The 12,723-nt window shown below is 41.0% G+C and overlaps 1 protein-coding gene across 3 annotated transcripts in view; it reads right to left on the reverse strand.

Moving 5' to 3' along the window:
• LOC123508305 (serine/arginine repetitive matrix protein 1-like) overlaps positions 1–12,723 on the reverse strand; it is a 135,801-nt gene that overhangs the window by 36,897 nt on the left and 86,181 nt on the right. The window lies entirely within an intron of this gene.

Here is a 12,723-nt window from a genome sequence, read left to right on the forward strand (position 1 = left end):
CACTGTTCCGTTCCACCTGTTCCGGCAGCGGGGAGTATCCACACGCATCCTGTCTCTTATGGAGTTTCACAATAGTTTTATTCTCTACTTTCTACTTTTCCTTGCCTGCGCGCCACTCATTGCTTGTGACTCCGCCCCCGCGCCCTGCTCCCTTATTTACCAGTTTGTCGGTGTCCTGTCCTTCCTGCAAGCACGTTTGATCCTTTAGTTCGTGTCCTTATTGGTTTACTAATGTCTTTTAATTCCCAGATCTACGTTTGGTTATTTTTTTCATGTTCTGGTTCATTTTATTTTTATGTAGGAAAGGCACCGGTCAAGGGCTAAAACAAAGAAAAGAAAATAAGAAGAAAAAAAAGGCCACACTGAGCAATAACAAAAGGTCCATTGAGAGAAAGGTCACTGAAAAGGTCTACTGAAAAATGACCACTAAAAAAGGTTCACTAGTCTTTTATATGATTAGTTTGTAGTGTTCTTATTCCTTTACTCAATGATCTAATCCCCTTTTTAATGACCCAGCTCTTTGTTTAGCGTCCTAATCCTTTATACACTGCCTTATTCTTTTATTCAAGGTCATACTCCTATACATGATATACTACTCCTTTACAAGCTAGAGACATCCTATTCTCCTCCTAAGTGACGTCCTGTCCTCATTTGATGTCCAACTACCTGCACTCTTTCACAAGCTGGTGGCGTTAAGGACTCGTCTATGTCCTGCAAGTTGATTTTTTTTGACTGGTGGTGTCCTAAACTCCTAGTGGTGTCACTGCTCTATGTAAGGAAGTCTTTGGCTAAGGAGAAAAAAAGGTAAAAGGATAAATAAACAAGTAAATAAATAGATAAGTGGACAAATAAGGATATAAACAGGTAAATATACAATCCAAGAAACGAGTGAATGAATAAATAAATAGATAAGTAGATAATTACGTGAATAAATGAATATAAACTAGTAAACAAATAAACAAATAACAAAAAAAAGAATAAAAGAACACTGAAAGACACCAATCCCTACAGAAGACACACAGACACACATACATACATAACAAAAGGAAAAAAATGTAAACAGCCGCATTATAAACACAACCCCAAGTCTTCATAACTCCCTCCTCATTGTGACAGCCGGCAGTCAAGCTAGGCCCCGAGCACCCAAGGCCCCGTTTAAAGTAAGAAGCAGCCCGAAGCAACGCCCATTGTGACCTTTCTCATCTTTCCCTCGACGCGATCCTCCTCCCTTCCCTGATCCTTGACGGCACCCATATGTGGATACTGTATCTTCTGGTCTGCTGCGGTGGGATGAGTGGATGGGTGGGTGGGTTAGTCTCTCTCTCTCTCTCTCTCTCTCTCTCTCTCTGGGTTTTGTTAATTTGTCAAGTTAGATTAAAATATAAAGGTTTTGTTGTTGTTATTATTTCTTTTCCTATTTTTTTTAAGTCTCTCTCTCTCTCTCTCTCTCTCTCTCTCTCTCTCTCTCTCTCTCTCTCTCTCTCTCTCTCTCTCTCTCTCTCTGGGTTTTGTTTGTTTCTTAAGCTAGATTAAAATATAATTGTTTTGTTATTTATTTTTATTTATTTTACTTTTTTTAAGGGAAAGTGTGGCTGTTGAGATCTTAACCTGTGTGTGTGTGTGTGTGTGTGTGTGTGTGTGTGTGTGTGTGTGTGTGTGTGTGTGTGTGTGTGTGTGTGTGTGTGTGTGTGTGTGTGTGTGTGTGTGTGTTGGTATTTCCCTGCACGCTGCACACAACAATATATTCAATAGCGTGGAAGTGAAGTGAAGGTTATTCCTCCCACCAATTCTTCCTCACTCACTCCCTCCCTCACTCACTCACTCACTCATCTCTCACTTTCACTCCTCGGCTCTCCACACTCTCTAACTTCCGCTACCAGTGCTGCAATACTTTTTATATACTTTTTTTTTTATCGCTATTGTGGTCATTGTTATACACAGGAACGTCATTTGTATATTACACGCATTGTGTCTTCACGCCTCGGTCCCTTCACCATAGGACACTAGCCAATATTATTAAACGCTTTGCTCTCTCACCATCACTACTTTCCACTGGTTTAAGTTGAGGATGTTCATATTTTCAAGGATATTTTTATGGTTCTATGGTGGACTGGCAAGATTTCTAGGTTATCATAAGGAGAAACTGTCTTGAAAACCCAGCTAGTCGTCTCTGTGGCCTTGGAAAACTGTCGTGGTGATAGGGCAAGGCATTTTTGAATAAGTTCGACTGCTGCCCCAAGAAGAGATAATCAATAGTGTCTTAGCTGACTTTCTCTACACCAGCTTTTTCTCTGTTTGTGTCGTGGGTTTATTTTCCTTATGTATTCGAGTGACTATGCTTCCGTTTTCTCTTCCGTGTCAGGTTCTTTTTTAAGGGAAGGCTACTGAAGATGGTTAGTATTTGGTGGTTTTCGTTTTCTTTTTGGTTCTGTTTTGTTGCGGTTTAAAAGAAAAATTGGTAAGCTCCCTCGTTCACTGTTTTCTCTCTCTCTCTCTCTGGCAATATACTAATGACTAATATTCATTTGTTGACATTTTTTTTTTTCAAGGCAAAATGTTGATGAAAATGTATAAACGAATACGCACTAAAAATAAAATAAAATGTATAAAATCTCATTCCTAGAAATTCTCTCTCTCTCTCTCTCTCTCTCTCTCTCTCTCTCTCTCTCTCAAAGAAACAAGAGTAGCCATAACACTATCCACCACCACCACCACCACCAGACAAACACCCCACCCTCACCCCGTCACCCCCATCCCCACCTCCAGTCGTAAACAGAGAAGGGGTCAGCCGTGCCCTCGCCCCTTCCTGTCACCCCTTGAGTCTGGCCCCACCCCACACCTCTCGACCCTCGCTTGTTTACAGAGGCGCACAAAGGCAGGGAAGGTGACACCGAGTCCGAACTGGCGGGTGTGAAAATGTAGATGCGTTTCCTTTGCTGTTTACGGAAGGACTTGTTTGTTTAAGGTCTCGCAGGACTGGTGAGTGATGGTGACAAGGATGGTGAGTGTACAAGAAATGGTTTAGTATTGTGATGTATTGAGGGATTTATTTTGCTTTGTTATTTACGGATACTACTTGTTTCAACCCCTTCAGTACCATGACGCGTTTCCATATTCTTCCTGCTTACTATTTGGTGATTCTATACAGCTTCAGAAACTTATGGGGGGAATTAAAATAGTAAAGACTGTGACCATTAATCTTCTGAACTCCACAGACTCTTCCTAATGTCAATAAAATGGTCTAATCGTACACAAACCTCAAGATAAAAATGTGTCCCAGTATTGAAGGGGTTAAAGGGAAGGTTTTCAAGGTAATGGTGAAGTTAAAGGAAAGATGATGATTGGAAGTATGGACAATAAATGGCTTAGTAATGTATTTAGGAGATTGGGGTTTTCTTTGTTGTTATTCAAGGAAGGAGTGGCTATCAAGGTAAGCTGAAGGGCAGGTGGGTCATAATGGTGGAGTTAAAGGAAGGATGAGAAGAAGTATATACAAGAAATAGTTTAGTATAGTGATGTGTTTGGAGATTTGCTTTTTCTTTGTAGTTACTTAAGGAAAGACTGGTTGTTTTAAAGTAAGGTGAAGGAGAGGTGGATCATAAAAGTGGAGCTAAAGGAAGGGTCGTATTTTAGATGCAAAAAAAAAAAAAAAATAAAAATAAAAATAAAATAAATAAATAAATAAATAAAAATAAAAATAAATAAATAAAAAATAAAGAACATGAAGGAAAACAGTTAATTGTAATAAGAAAATGTGTAAAAAATAACCTTTCCTTCTTGTTAACTAAGGAGGAATTTAATGCCAGAATAAATACGACAAACTGCTCACCTCATTAACTGCTAAATAAAAGAAATGAGAGAGCAAGAAAGAAATATGAAATAATTAAAGAAAAAAAATAGAAATGTGGTGAATTAAAATAAAATACGTGTAGAAATGAATTCGACATGACGACAACACGTTAAAAAAATGACAAACGCACCAGAAAAAAAAAAAAAAATGATAATGATGTTCTTAGTAATTCCGCCGCAATGAGGGAATGACAAGTCTCTGTAAGAGTTAACGTCTCGAGTATCAAACGTATCCGCTTCCTGTGTCATTGTGAAGCAGCTTTGTGTGCTATCAGCGAAGAAATGGAGTCCTCGTGTCTGTGTCTGGGAAATTAATCTTTTTACTACTCCTGTTAACACTCAGAGCTCGATCACACACTATTTAACTGCCTTCCTAACTGGCTTTCCTGGAACGATAAAAAATAGATAGTTAAATAGTGCGTGATATGGCTTTGAGTGTTTATATGAGTAGTAAAGTGTGTGTGTGTGTGTGTGTGTGTGTGTGTGTGTGTGTGTGTTCTTTCCTTTTTCACATCGTTATCACAATATACTGCGAAAATTCTAACGCATATGTAAACACACAGGATTTCTCTATAAGTTACAAATATACAGTTCCAGTCTCTCTCTCTCTCTCTCTCTCTCTCTCTCTCTCTCTCTCTCTCTCTCTCTCTCTCTCTCTCTCTCTCTCTCTCTCTCTCGAAATATTCAAACACGTCATTTAACTTCTCCCCTCACACACACACACACACACACACACACACACACACACACACACACACCACGCCCTGATCTCCCTTTACCAAATCAAAAAAGCCCTTCCTCCTTTCTTCACCCTTCCTCCCTTCACAATCCAAACCTCCCTACCACCCCCTTCCCCTCCAGACACGCCTCGCACCCTCGCCACCCCTTCTTCCCTTCCTCCTCCACCTCCTGCTGCTCCTTCAAATAAATCACTTCCACTTCACACTTTCCACCACCGAAGGGCAAGGTGGAGTCACTCTTGGTTATAAATAGCAACAACAACAATAACAGAGAGAGAGAGAGAGAGAGAGAGAGAGAGAGAGAGAGAGAGAGAGAGAGAGAGAGAGAGAGAGAGAGAGAGAGAGAGAGAGAGAGAGAGAGAGAGAGAGAGAGAGAGAGAGAGAGAGAGAGAGAGAGAGAGAGAGAGTCAAAACATTCTTCAGGCTCATATGACGTAATCTAAATATACAAGCAGGAATATTTTAGTGGAAGTCTCAAGGAATTATTGTTTATCTCTATCAATATCTGCTCTGGTCACAATATTTTAGGGATTTTTTTAAGCTTTAGGGACGGACGAGAAGATATTTGAGTACATATTTTCCCTTTTTTCCCCTCAACTGCCATTTCAGTGTTGTCTTTGTTTTCCCCTCGAGTTCCGTCTTATTACTGCCCTTTTCCCCTCCAGTGGCATCCTAGTATTTAATTTTTCTCCTCCTCAAGTGCCATTTTATTGTTGTTTTTTCCCCTCGACCGCCATCCTAGCGCTGCCTTTTCCCCTCGAATGCGTCTTATAGTATTGCCTTTGTTTTTCCCCTCAAGTGCCATCACAGTTTGTTTTTGGCCTGTTTTTCCCTCGACTGCAATCCTAGCGCTGCCTTTTTTTTCCCCTCGAATGCCGTTATAGTATTGCCTTTGTTTTTCCCCTCAAGTGCCATCACAGTACTGCTTTTCTTCCCTCGAGTGGCATCTATTCTGGCCTGTTTTTCCCTCAAGTGCCATCCTAGTTTGCCTTCGTTTTTCCCCTCGACTGCCATTCTAGTTTGCCTTGTCTTTCCCCTCGAGTGCCATCCTAACGCTGCCTTTGTTTTTCCCTCGAGTGCCATTCTAGTTTGCCTTGTCTTTCCCCTCGAGTTGCCATTCTAGTTTGCCTTGTCTTTCCCCTCGAGTTGCCATCCTAGTTTGCCTTGTCTTTCCCCTCGAGTTGCCATCCTAGTTTGCCTTGTCTTTCCCCTCGAGTTGCCATCCTAGTTTGCCTTGTCTTTCCCCTCGAGTTGCCATCCTAGTTTGCCTTGTCTTTCCCCTCGAGTTGCCATCCTAGTTTGCCTTGTCTTTCCCCTCGAGTGCCATCCTAACGCTGCCTTTGTTTTCCCTCGAGTAGCCATCCTAGTTTGCCTTGTCTTTCCCCTCGAGTTGCCATCCTAGTTTGCCTTGTCTTTCCCCTCGAGTGCCATCCTAGTTTGCCTTGTCTTTCCCCTCGAGTGCCATCCTAGTTTGCCTTGTCTTTCCCTTGTCTTTCCCCTCGACTGCCATTCTAGTTTGCCTTGTCTTTCCCCTCGAGTGCCGTCCCAGTGTTGCCTTAGCTTTTCCCCTCGAGTGGCAGTGTTTTAAGGGGATGAACAAATCTCCCTCAAAATCTCTCCTAACTTTTGTCTCCCTAAAGTTTCAATGCCCTTATTTTTTGCCCTTTTATTTTCTGGAGGGATTTTCAGGGATGAGTAGAATTTCCTGGTCATGAGCTTGTGTTGCCCTAAAGTGGCGAGGTTTTAGGAATAAGCAAATCTCTCCAAAGGTTTCCGAGTTTGTTATTCCTTAGGTTACAATGCCTTATTATTATTATTACTATTTTTTGTGGAGGTGAATTTTAGGGATGAGTGAATATTCCCCAGTGCTGAGTTTGTCTTTAGGGTTTGTGTTTGTGTCTGTTTCCCTAAAAATGCTGAAGTTTTTAGGGATTTGTGTCTGTGTTTGTTCTTTCGTGTAGTGACAAGGGTTCAAGTTGCAGTGGCTTCAGAAATAGCTCAAATCTTTCTCAACACTCTTCTGTACAATTACGTAACACTAGTTGTAAGAATTTTAGGAGTCACCAAAAATTTCACAATGCTTGAGTTATATTTCTTACTTCATATTTTTCCTCCTTGTCTTTTGACCTTTTTTTAATGACAGTGTGACACCAGAATTGACTTTTTACTTCATCTGAGCAAACTGAATGCTTTTTGATGAGAGAGAGAGAGAGAGAGAGAGAGAGAGAGAGAGAGAGAGAGAGAGAGAGAGAGAGAGAGAAAGCAACATCACAGCGTGCTCTTATTTTTCCTTCTTTCTTTCTCTTTACCTTTTTGTGTGGCCTTCACCAGCCTCCTTCATGCTTAAAGAGGCTACGTTCATCATGGCAGGTTATACAGAGACCGAGTGAGATTAACTTGTATTTACAGACATGATAACAAGAGATGCCAAACGGCTCACACGGGAAGACGGAACGAGTGCGTATCTATGGCGAACACGTGGCAACCTGTGACAAACCACGGCCAGGCGTCAAAGAGTCAAGTGGCACTGCATGAAGACAGGGGAAAGCGGCAAGAGTGAATGGAATAACACGATAATGCGAAAGGAGAAGTGCCAAAACAGTGCCAGATATCAGATTCTTGTGGCACTGAAGGCAAAAGGAAGGCGACAAACGTAGAAAAGAAAGAAATAGTGAATAAATAACAGAATAGAATAAAATAACACGGTAATGCGAACACGAGTAATACAAGAACCAAAACAGTGCCAGATGTCAGATTATTGTGGCACTGAGGACAAAGGCGGCAAAAAATAAAATAAAAATAAAATCAATAACAATAATACACAAAAAAAGGAAAAAAAAAATAGCAATGCGGACACGAGTAGTTAACGAGAGCAGTGGCAGAACAGTGCCAAATATCAGATTGTTGTGGCACTGAAGACACAGGAAGGCCGCAAAAGTGAAATAAAAAGAGAATAACGATAATGCGAAAACGTGAGAGCTAGTCAGAGAGGTGCCAGAAACAGTGCCAGGTATCATTGGCGTGGCACTGTGGCACTGGAGAAAACGACGGTTAAAGAGAATTAGGAAAGTCACACGATAATGCAAACACGTAACACTGAAGCAAGAAACGTAAAGATAAACGGCTATAACTTCTTTTTGGTGTGTGTGTGTGTGTGTGTGTGTGTGTGTGTGTGTGTGTGTGTGTGTGTGTGTGTGTGTGTGTGTGTGTGTGTGTGTGTGTGTGTGTGTCGCTCTCAACATCTGCATCCCTTCCAGATAAACCACTATAAGAATTAAGATAGCTGTCTTAAGATAATATACGTGATTTCTTAAGTTCATTTCATAATCTCTTAATCCTTTTCAGTTGAAGCTCAGAAGGTACTGGTAAGATTTAAACACTGCCGCAAGATATAAGGTGAATTTTTTTGTGTTGTATGTGTGTTATTTCAAAGCCTCCAAAATTTTTCCGAATAAAGATTGAAAGACGAAAACCCTTCAGTCTTTTAAGGAGCTGAGGGTTTGGATATACTCATGTAATCCAAGAACGTCTTAAAACCCAGAAACTTTGAGGGTTACAACACAGAGTAACGAAAGATATGGACAGATAGGTATGTAAACTTTAGATAAGGCTTACATGATAGATAATACAGATCATGAGAGGTAACAGAGAACAGGATAAGACAAGTCAGATAACAGGGAATTAGACAGATCATACAGATAGTAGAAATGAATAGAAAGAAAAGAGAGAAATAAACAGAAGCAGGACAAATAACAAGGAACAGAACAGATAATAAAAAAAAAATAGAAAGATAAGAAAAATAAACAGAAAGAAGACAAATAACAGGGAATAGAGGAGAAATAAAGACCAGGACAGGATACATAAATACAGATATAGATAAGACAGATAACTCGAACGATTGGTTTAAAAGATAGGTATGCAAACTTTATAGATGAAGTTTGGGGGACATAACTAGATATAGATAAATAATTAGATATGCGAACTTTAGATGAAGCTTTAAGGACAGATAACTAGAGCGATAGATAAAGACAGAAAGGCATGAGGGTTAAAGTACAGGAGATAACGAGCGATGGGTACAGATAGGCAAATAAAGACCTCATCGCATCCACCCACTTAGAAGGCATCGCTATATGAGACAAGAGAGGCGCCACTGTGAAGGCGATACAGACTCACCACCTGAACCCACGCCAGGAACAATACTCTGGCCTCGTGGGGTGAATACACAGGACAGATACACGTGTGGGGTATGATGAGGGAGAATCCAGCGATACACATTGAGATTCGGTTTGATTCTAGCCTTCTTCTGCGTCTTACTCTTACTAAGGACATGGTGGTATTATTTTTGTTGACTTTTGGACCTGCACGAGGACCGGTAACTAAGTGGGGATTTTTGTTTAGTCTTCTTTGTTCCCCTTGACCTATTTTCCCCTCTTACGTAAAATAAACGGTTATACATGTATCGATAAGGTACGTGAAGGGATATACTGAATAAACATTGATTTAGTGTAAGTCTCCACCTGCTTCTCCGTGACGTATGACCGAGAGCATCACTTCACTTTGCCTCCTTGTAGTACAGTAAGTCATACACGTCTGAACATGGTAAGGTGGTGTACATGTTTGTTTGCTCCTATATTCTCTTGGTTTGGCTATACTAACATTACATTCCCAGCCTCTTAACCCATAAATAGTGATACACAAACACACCCAGTAAGTCTGACGCTTGAGTATATATACGTTGGGCTATGTATGAGTGTAAATACTGTTAGGTACATTGACACACTTTGATTTCAGTCTTCCCTCCTGCCCCGTGACGTGAGACTCAGGACATCAGTTGTGTTTGCCTCTTTAAAATCTAACTATACACGTCACTATAAAATTCTGCGATACACACTGAGACTGATTTGAAGTCTTCCTCTGCTTGATAACCGCACAACAGGATAAAAAGAAATACAGCTACACATGATACGATACGAGTGTGAATACTGCGATACACCATGACACTCTGATTAAAGTTTTCCTCTGCTTGCCACTCCTGGTGAGGGGCTGAGCTGAGGATTTCCAATATTTATACATGTACACGTATCTATGTTTCTCTTTAACAGTCTTTGAATGCATAATAAGGAAACTGGATGACTGTCACGAAAAAAAGATGAAGTACTAGATTCTTAAACGTCACATCTTTATTTATATATTGTTTAGTGGGAATGACGTTATGAGAATGATTTTGACTCTTCATCTGTGCTTGTATATTTCTCTACACTGCCAGGAGGAGGAGGGAGGGATGGCGAGGAGTGAAGTACGTCCACTCACGCGACCAGAGGGGCGTCGCTGATCCTCTTCATAACTCTACCCTCGAAGACTGCCAATAAGGAAGCTGGGTCTTTGTTAGGTAACCCTCTGACTGCTTTGGCTTCTCAGACTCCGAGTAGTATGGCGTTGTGGCGCAGTCGTGGTCATATAGGGAGGCTCATATTACTACTACTATTACGTGTCCCCTCAAGCTTAAGCTCTTCAGTACCAGGACGCCTTTCCATATTCATTTTGCTTACTATTTTGTGATTTTATGCTGCTCCCGAAACTCATGTAGGGGATTAAAATGGTAAAGACTGTGGTCATTAATCTTCTGACCTCCATAAACCCTTCCTAATGTAAATAAAATCGTCTAACAGTATACACAGCTCAAGATAAAAATGTGTCCCAGTACTAAAGGGGTTAACTCTTACACTAATTCGCAGCGCTAAAGGCAATGTATGGAGTCTTCATAACCAAGCACTTCACTCCCCGTTGCTTTCTCCTGTCTTCCCACGCTCTTTCATATATCCAATGGTCTCAAATATAATCGGGTTTCTTATTGATCCTCCCACATTTATTCAAGCGACTCCTGCCATTTAAGTAGTGTAGTTATAAAAGACAGGATTGGGAGCAAAATAGATAAACTAGTCAAACTTTTCATATCAACTTCTCTCAAATATTATCGCTTTCTTTATTCATCCTCCTACATTTATTCAAGCGACTCCTGCCATTTAAGTAGAGTCTAGTTACAGCACGCAGTATTGACAATAAGATGGGTAACTGATCAGACTTTTCATATCCACTTCTCTCTCAAATATGATCGGGTTTCTTATTCATCATCCTACATTTATTCAAGCGACTCCTGCCATTTAAGTAGAGTCTAGTTATAGAAGAGAGCCTTGATAGCAAAGTGGATACCTGATCGAATGTTTTACTCCACATAGTCCACCTTTTTGCTCTGCACCGTGGATGGTTTAATGAAGTATGTACCACAGTGTCATTAGCGGTTCAAAGGTTAATAGAGGGCAAGACGGCTACACGTGGAGGGTCAAACGGTGCTACGGTAAGGCAAAGGCCAGGAGAGGCGCATCAAAATACCTTCAAAACTTAATTGGGCTTCTCTTGGTTTTTGTACTCCTTTACTCATTATGACGTTATGAATGGGATTTTTTTTTTTTTACTATTCTATCTATTTATATTTTCCTTTGATGGTTATGGCGTTATGAATAGGATTTATTTCACTATCTATCTACTTATTTATGTTTTCCTTTGATGGTCCTCGAATGCATAAAATAAGAAGAAAACGCGTTGATTGTCACGTCGAAAGATGAAGCGCTAAATTTCTAAACGTCACACCTTAGCTATCTATTCTTTTTTATTGGAGTGAATGACGCTATGAGAAGGATTTTTCTAAGTCTTCATCAATGCATTTATATCTCTTTTGCATGGTCTTTAAATACATAGAAAGAGAGAAAACCGAATGACTATCACGACGAAAGATGAAGATTCACATTTTTACCTCGACAACTTCCAGCAAGCTTAACTGAAATAAGTCTTCCAGTTTTGCTTTCACGAGGGTCTGACAAAAAATAATGCGTAGTGAATGGGAAAAGTACGAATGAGAACCTGGCTAATCCTGCTGAGAACGCCACTGGATTTACGAATAGGAGTCCAGAGAAATGTTACGAGTGTTAAACTAAATGGATGTGGCCGAGAGGCGTTGGTACACACTCCACCTTCCCGCCTCCTCATAGCATGGTCCGTGTTCAGAAACGTTTTGCTCTCTCATCACGACTATTTTCAAAGGCCACAGAGATGATTAGCGGGGTTTTCTAGAGCGCTTCTTGTGCTGATAATGTAGAAATCTTGTCAATCTGTCTCTTGAACCATGAAAACACCTAAAAAAAAAAAAAAAAAAAAAACTCGTATAACTGTAAATCAAGCTCTTTGAAATGGTGGAGGTGAGGCAGAGAGGTGTTTGAGAATACGAGCCGGTGACAGGAAGGTGTGTGGCTGCACTATATTCTAAAACACCTCCGCGATACACCTCTACATTCAAACGCCTACAGATAAAGTCACGCGATTTTTCAAGGGTGTTTCTGTGGTTGTAGTGGCAGGTTGACAAAATTTCTACATTACTACCAGGAGAAACACTCGTGGCGTCCCAGTTAATCATCTCTGTGGTCTTGGAAACTAGTCGTGGTGAGAGCAGAGGGTTTCAGAATACAGGGCTGTGTGGTTTTTGTTCCTGGCGTGTCACTGGTCATGATTGGTGTGGTGTGTTAGGGAGCAGAGCCTGACTGGTGCCTGCTCCCTGCCTACCGCTCACCTATGTTTGGCTCACTTGTCATCTCTTCACGTCCCCAGAAGCGTAACAATAAAATCTAGGTTAACATTCTTAGCATGTTTTATAAATAAGAGGCATTGAGATATATAATTCCTTGAAGCTTCCAACCCTTACAGGTAAACCAACAGAACTCAAAGATAAACACCTGTTTAGGTCACCTGCGCTCTTTCTCACTCACCTGTAAAGAGAAAAGAGAAAATACACGTCAAATGAAATCCCAAGGAAAGTAAAAATCTTTAAAAAAAATATGCAAAAATGAGACAAAAAATAGAGGTTGAAAAATGTTATCTCGCCGAATGCGCAATAGAAGGAAATGGAGAGAGGGAGCAGGGAGAGTCGTCTTCCCCTCAAGATCCTATTGGCGTGTGGGGCGAGGGAGAGGGCGAGGGTTGGGGCGAGGGTGGGGAGGTCAGGAGGTCAGTGGATGGGTCGAGTGACACCCAAGGAGAGCCACTTGAGCCCCTCCGGCACTGCTGGCTGAGGGAGGCTGGGGGT

This window comes from Portunus trituberculatus, chromosome 24, assembly GCF_017591435.1.
Source record: "Portunus trituberculatus isolate SZX2019 chromosome 24, ASM1759143v1, whole genome shotgun sequence".
NCBI lineage: Eukaryota > Metazoa > Arthropoda > Malacostraca > Decapoda > Portunidae > Portunus > Portunus trituberculatus.